This window comes from Desmodus rotundus, chromosome 10 (genome assembly GCF_022682495.2).
Source record: "Desmodus rotundus isolate HL8 chromosome 10, HLdesRot8A.1, whole genome shotgun sequence".
Taxonomy (NCBI): Eukaryota; Metazoa; Chordata; class Mammalia; order Chiroptera; family Phyllostomidae; genus Desmodus; species Desmodus rotundus.
Window position 1 is genome coordinate 72,395,237 of NC_071396.1, and position 6,410 is coordinate 72,401,646.

General features: G+C 34.2%; 1 non-coding gene and 1 pseudogene across 1 annotated transcript; one reads left to right on the forward strand and one right to left on the reverse strand.

Annotated features, from left to right (window-relative positions):
• Positions 1–4,406: 4,406 nt before the first annotated feature.
• LOC112322963 (peptidyl-prolyl cis-trans isomerase FKBP1A pseudogene) lies at positions 4,407–4,711 on the reverse strand (annotated as a pseudogene).
• A 725-nt stretch (positions 4,712–5,436) lies between these two features.
• LOC112323079 (U6 spliceosomal RNA) lies at positions 5,437–5,542 on the forward strand. Its single transcript, XR_002976707.2, has one exon. It is a non-coding gene; the product is annotated as a U6 spliceosomal RNA (small nuclear RNA).
• The last annotated feature ends 868 nt before the right edge of the window (positions 5,543–6,410 follow it).

Here is a 6,410-nt window from a genome sequence, read left to right on the forward strand (position 1 = left end):
TTAAGAACTTTTTGGCCTATCTGTTAATTATCACTTCCATTAATTTAATATTTATTTTCATTTTATGTCCAGATGTCACATTTTCTAAATTAAAATATAATCATGCTGACTCCCCCACCCCCACACACCCTCTGAGAAAAAAAAAAAGTGAAGAACTTTACACAACTTGAAAGATGGAATGCACAGAGAGGTTACTATTGCAGCGAAGAACACAAAGAGACTGCACAGTAGACGTGGTGGAGTACATAGAGAACAGCTCAGGGCTCTCAGCAGGAAGGAGCAGGAATTAAAAGGCTGAAGCTTTTAAATGCCACAAGATTACCCTGAAGAGGCAGAGATAGGTCTTTGTTTTTGAAATAACTGAAGACTTGGTTTATTAAAATACGCCATACACACATTTTTTTATTATGATAAAAAACACTACACAAAAATTACCATCTTAGTCATTTTTAAGTGGTTTAGTAGTGTTAACTATATGCACATCGTTGTGCAGTGTGTCTCTAGGACTATTTTATCTTGCTAAACTGAAACTATACTTATTGAATAAAACTCTCTTTTTACCCCTACTCCTAGGCCCTGACAATTACTTTTATACATTCTGTTTCTAAGGGTTTGACTATAAAAGATACCTCATATAAGTGAATTTATACAGTATACATCTTTTTGTGATTGGCTTATTTCACTTAGCATAATGTTCTCAACATTCATCCACATTGTAGTTGACCCACTCTGAATAATATTCAATGGCATGTATATGTCACCTGTACTTTACCCATTCACCTGTAAGTAGATGTTTATGTTGCTACCATATCTTAACTCTTGTGAATAATATTATAATGAAAGCATGTGCAAATACCTATTTGAGTTCCTGCTTTCAATTCTTTTGGGTATATACTTAGAAGTGGGATTTTTGGATCATACAGTAATTCTATTTTTAATTTTTTGAGGAACTACCATATTGTTTTTCATAGTGGTGGAACCATTTTACATTTCCACCAACAATGCATAAGAGCTTCAATTTCTCCACATTCTTGCCATTATTTGCTATTTTCTGTTTTTTTTTTTTAATAGTGGTCACCTTAATAAATGTTAGGTGATATCTCATTGTGGTTTTGATTTTCATTTCCTTGATTTTTAGTGATGTTAGGCCTTCTTCCACATGCTCATTGACCATTTGTGTATCTTCCTTGGAGAAATAAATGTCTGTTTCAAGTTCATGTCCTACTTTTTAATCTTGTTATTCTTATTGTTGTTGACTTGTAGGTGTTCTTTGTATATTGTAAATATTAACCCATTACAAGATATATGGTTTACAATATTTTCTCATATTTTGTAGGTTGCCTTTCACTCTGTTGGTTGTTTCTTTTCTTCACAGAGGTTTTTAAGTTTGATGTGGTGCCATTTCTCTATTTTTGCTTTTGTTGTCTATGCTTTAGACATCATATTCAAGAAATCATTGCTAAATCCAATGTTATAAAGATCTTCCCTATGTTTTCTTCTAGGAGTTGTATAGTCTTAGTGCTTATTTTGAGTCCTTAAGGCATTTTGAGTTAATTTTTTGTATGTGGTTTAAGGTAAGAGCATGACTTCATTCCTTTGCATGTGGATATCGCTTTTCCCAGCACTGTTTTCTGAAAAGACTATAATTTGCTCATTGTGTAGCCTCGGCATGTTGATTGAAGATCATTTGACTATATACACAAGGATTTATTTCCTCTGTAATCTGTTCCATCAGTCTACGTGTCTCTTTTTATGCCAGGATCATATTGTTTTGATTCTTGGTGTGATTTTAATCTTCTTAAATTTGTTAAAACTTCTTTTGTGGCCTAACTGAACTTAACTGGAGAAAGATTTATGTACACTGGAAAACAATATGTATTCTGCTTCTGTTGGATGGAATGTTCTGTATATACTTTTGAATTTCACTTGCTATAGTATTGTTCATGTACTCGCCTTATTTTTATTCTGTCTCATTTTTCTATCCATTATTGAAAGTGGGATATTGAAATCTCATTTTTATTGTGTTACTGTCTATTTTTCCTTCAATTCTGTCAATCTTTGCTTCACATATTTAGGTGCTGTGCTGTCAAATGCATATATATTTATAATTGTTATATTTTCCTGTTGAATCGATACTTTGACCTTACATAATAATGTTCTTCTTCTCAGTGCAGTTTTTGACTTGATGTTGATTTTGTGTAATCTAAGTTTGTCCACACTGTTCTCTTTTGGTTGCCATTTCCATGCAATATCTTTTTTTATCCTGCCACTTTCAGACTACGTGTTACCTCTAAAATGAGACATCTGTAGACTGCACATGGATTGATTTTGTTTTATTTAAATTCATTAAGCCACTCTATGCCTTGTTTTGGGGAGTTCAATCCATCTACCTTTATAGCAATTATAAATAGGGAAGGACTTACTATTGCTATTAAAATGTTTCCTGTATATCTTATAATTATTTTGTACCCCTTTCCTCTCTTACTGCCTTCTTTGATTGACTTTTTCTGTGGTGACATACCTTGAATCTTTATATATTTTTTTGTATCCTTTACAGATGTTTCTATGTGGCTACCATGGGGGTTATTAAAACATCTTACAGTTGTAACAATGTATTTTAAACTGATAACAATTTAACTTTAATCGCATAGAAAACCCCTACTCCCTTACATCTTGCCCTCTTTATGTTATCAATGTCACAAAATAAATCTTTTGTATTTTGTGTCCATTTTCACAGTTTCATACTTACAGTCATTTTATGCTTTAAGTTCTATATCACAATTAAAATTGATTTACACACTATCATTACAGTATTACAGAATTTTGTATTTGTCTATATACTTACCTTTATCAAAACGCTTTATATTTTCATGTTGTCATCTAGCATCCTTCCATTATAATTCTGAAGACTCACTCTAGTATTTTTTAAAGGCATGTCTAGTGGTGATGAAATCTCTCCATATTTGTTTATCTTGGAAAATCTTTATTTCTCTTTTATTTCTTGAAGGATAGTTTAGTTAGATACAGTATTCTTGGTTGGCATTATATATTTTCAGTACTTTGAATATATCATTACACTCCTACAGGCTTCTAATATTTCTGTTGAGAAACCTACTGTAATCTTATGGCAGTGCCCTTGTACATGATGAGTTGCTTTTCTTTTGCTTCTTTCATAATTTTTCTCTGTATCTTTGACCTTTGAGAGTTTGATTATAATTGTCTCTGTGTGAGTTTCTTTGGGTTTATCCTAGTTGGAATCTTCTGAGTTTATTGGTTCTGATTTCCTATTTCTTTCCTAAAATTTTGGAAGTAGTGGTAATTATTTCTCTCCCCCTCCATTTTTGGAAAGCCAGTGTAAAGCACTTTTATTGCAATAATAAAACTTGAAATTTATTCGTAATGCTGGGGTGATGGTTGGGGGTTAGGCAGTAATAATTTCTCTCACCTCATTTCAATTGATGTTTTGAATTGATGAATCCTGAAACATCAATTCAAAAGAACCTATGCACTCCAATGTTCACAGAAGCACAATTTATAATAGCCAAGTGCTGGAAGCAACCTGAGTGCACGTCAGTAATTGAGTGGATCAAAAAACTGTGGTATATTTACAAAATGGAATACTATGCAGCAGAAAGAAAGAAGGAGCTCCTACCTTCCATGACAGCATGGATGGATTGGAGAGCATTGTGCTAATTGAAATAAGCCAGGGGGTGAAAGACAAATACCATATGATCTCACCTATAAGTGGAACCTAATCAGCAAAACAAACAAGTAAGCAAAATATAACCAGAGACATTGAAATAAAGAACAAACTGACAGTAACTAGAGGAGAGGTGGGAGGGAATAAAGGAGGGAAAAAGAGGAAGGGTTGTCCGTGAACATGTGTAAAAGGCCAAAGGGGGGTAGGATCAAGGGTGAGAGGAGTGGATGGGTGGGGCAATGGGGAAAGGTGGTGGGAAAATGGAGACAACTATACTTGAACAACAATAATTTTTTAATGTTTAATATATAATAGATAAAAATTTCACCCAAAAGTAAGATGGAATAAATATTTTTTCATTTCCCTCTCCCTACACACCAATTCCTGTTCCCAAGGTGTGCTGTTAATACTTGACTAGTATTTAATTGGAAGCCTAGATCCAAAAGACTGCAACTGAATCTTCACCCCAAAATGAAAACAAAAAGACTTATTTGAGGTTCATGGCATGTAGTTAGGTCAACACACATATGAAGAGAGAGAGGAAGAGCAAAGCTGTTTGACAGAACACAGTCAGGGCAGGTGTTTGTAGGGAGTGCAGTGGAACATCATGAAGAGCTCTGTACAGATTTGTGTGCATTCACTGTGGGTATCAGATCCCTCCATGGAACATCCAAGAACAGGGAGCTCAGGAAGTGTGCCATTCCTGTTATTCCAGTTTTAGAAGCTTCATATTAAAACAAGAATGGCATTTGGTGGGGTGATGCCTGGGTGCCCAGTTATACTATAGGCATAGTATGGGGAGATAGTCAGTGTGGGTCTTTGACTCACACTCATCTGGGCAACCCCTTCTTCCCAGCCTAGCATAAACTTAAAGGGTTTGTTTCTGTCCTAGGAGGAATCAAATTTCTTTCCATCTGTAAGCATCCCCATGTAGTTTAGCATGCAGGTCTGCCCATGTTTCAAGAAGGTATGCCCACCTCTGCAGTAGATGGTCTCCATCTATACTCTCATGGCTACAATGGTGGACACAGGGTGGGTGGGTGTCACAATAGGTGTCATGGGCCAAGACCAGACCTGGTGGTGGTTCCGAGGCTATGCTTTGTCCCCAGTCATTATTTCTTAAAAATACTCTCTGCCCCTGTTACTTCCTTAGATTTTTTACACTTTTATTCAATTTTTTTCCTTTTTGTTTTGCTGACTTGATAATTTCAAATGACTTATCTTCAAGTCATTTTTTTTGCTGATTCTTTCTCCTTTAAGTCTACTGTTAAGCTCTCCCAGTGAATATTTTATTTCAGTTATTGTATTATTCAATTCCTGAATTTCTGTTTTTTAAGAGTATCTATCTCTTTGTTTATATTTTCATTTTGTTCATGCATACTTTTCCTGATTTTGCTTTAGTTGTCCATTTTCTCTTGCAGTTCATTGAGCTTCTTTAAAATGATTATTTTGATTTTTTGTCTTATAATTCTTAGACCTCCATTTCTTTAAGGCTGTTTCTGTGCTGGCTTGGGGGAGGGGTTCTTATGGGTGAAACTTTTCTTATCTATTTCAATGTGACTGGTCTTTGCACTTTCTCAGGTTACTGTGACTTTTTAAACTGGTTTCTGGAATTCTCTTAAAGGGTTTTTAGACAATATATAGTTAAGTTGGTGTCTCTGTGAGGGAACAAAATCTGTGGCTTCCTATTTTGCTAACTTGCTAAAGTTACATTTTAAAAGTGCATTTATATTTGTGTTTGCTCCAGCAGAACATATACTAAAATTGGAACAATAGAGAGAAGATTACCATGGCCCCATGTGCAAGGGTAACACACAAATTCATGAAGCATTCTATATTTTTTCCTGAAAAACAATAAAAAGAAAAACACGTGCATTTATTGCCCTATTTGCAACCCTTACAATAGCACTGGTCACTACTCTGCCAGAGGTGGTAATGTTGCCTGTAATATTTAAACAATTTAAAGAAATTTAAATACATTAGATTTATTCTTAGAAAGCCTAGTAACAAAGACACTTTATTCTTACTTTCCAGCATAGGAAATATGAATCCTAAGAAGTTTAGTAGCTTGTTTAAGGTTAGCAATCAGTTGGAATTCAGCCTCAGGCCTGCCTGGCTCTCAAACCCTTGTTTTTCTTAGTCTACCATACCCTGCTGTGGAGTGGTCCATTAGAAAAAAACACACATTATTGAAATACACTCATGAAGAGGCTTATTATTTATATTCTTATGAAATATAATTCAATGTAATTGCCAGTTTATATTTCTGTTTTTGTAATGCTTTAGGTGTCAACAAAATATTGGTTGGATTATTCCCTGACCTATGCACCTTTGCACACTAAGTTTAATTTTGTTATTAAAAATTTGGATTATTTTAAATTTTCTAGTAAGCACAACATTGTCATATGGTATTAACTTTAATGAACACATCATTATTCTTGTATAGACTTTTCAGGAAACGATTAGTTATTGGAAGGCAATGACCTTGACACATATCCAAATAATAGCAAATTCTTAAGGTTGTACTTAAGTGATTACCATTTAGCTGTTCTAGCTTTACATTTAAAGCAACTAGAGACGTTGTTAATCCATATAGATTCACACGTATGGATTAATAGTGATGAATAAGAATTACCTAACAGTCTAAATGTAGAGTTTTTTCCATACCTATTTAATTGCTTTCTCAAGGAGTCAAATGTCTTACAAGCAT